This window comes from Corvus brachyrhynchos, unplaced genomic scaffold (genome assembly GCF_000691975.1).
Source record: "Corvus brachyrhynchos isolate BGI_N302 unplaced genomic scaffold, ASM69197v1 scaffold116, whole genome shotgun sequence".
In the NCBI taxonomy this organism is placed as follows: domain Eukaryota; kingdom Metazoa; phylum Chordata; class Aves; order Passeriformes; family Corvidae; genus Corvus; species Corvus brachyrhynchos.
In genome coordinates this window covers 15,038,112-15,038,630 of record NW_008240221.1, presented here as the reverse complement: position 1 = coordinate 15,038,630, position 519 = coordinate 15,038,112, and positions in this window count along the sequence as shown.

The following is a 519-nucleotide window of genomic DNA, read 5'->3' as shown; positions in this document are numbered from 1 at the left end:
TGAAGTAATAATGTCTGTCTTTTAACTAAAATTGAATCTTCACGTGTCCCAGCCCTCCTTTGTGTTTGTGGTCTTCCCTTCCCCCTGCTGCTGCCTTTATTTTCCATGACTGATTAGCACTAGGAATTACCTAGTACCTGTGCAGGATGGTTGTTGTCCAGGTAAAAAATACCACATTCCCAGCTCTTCTCTGTGCATGTGAAGGAACACTCCCAGCTTTATTCAGGCGCTCTAATGGTCATGCTGGCATAATCTCTCCATGCAGGAACAGAGTAGGGGTAAGTTTTATAAAGATGCCCTGCATGGCCTGATGGAACCATAGATTTCAGCAGAAAATGTACTGTTAAATTTTCTAAGTATTAATTTTTATAAATCATCTGTTTTGTTGCCCATGGTGTGGGATGGGAAAGAAGCTCCATATTTGCCCCTCCTCTCCTTCCACCACTTCTTGACAGGATTTAATTTTGTCTCATTGCTTTGTCCTGAAGGGTAAGGATGGAATTAGGGAAAAGCAGGAAT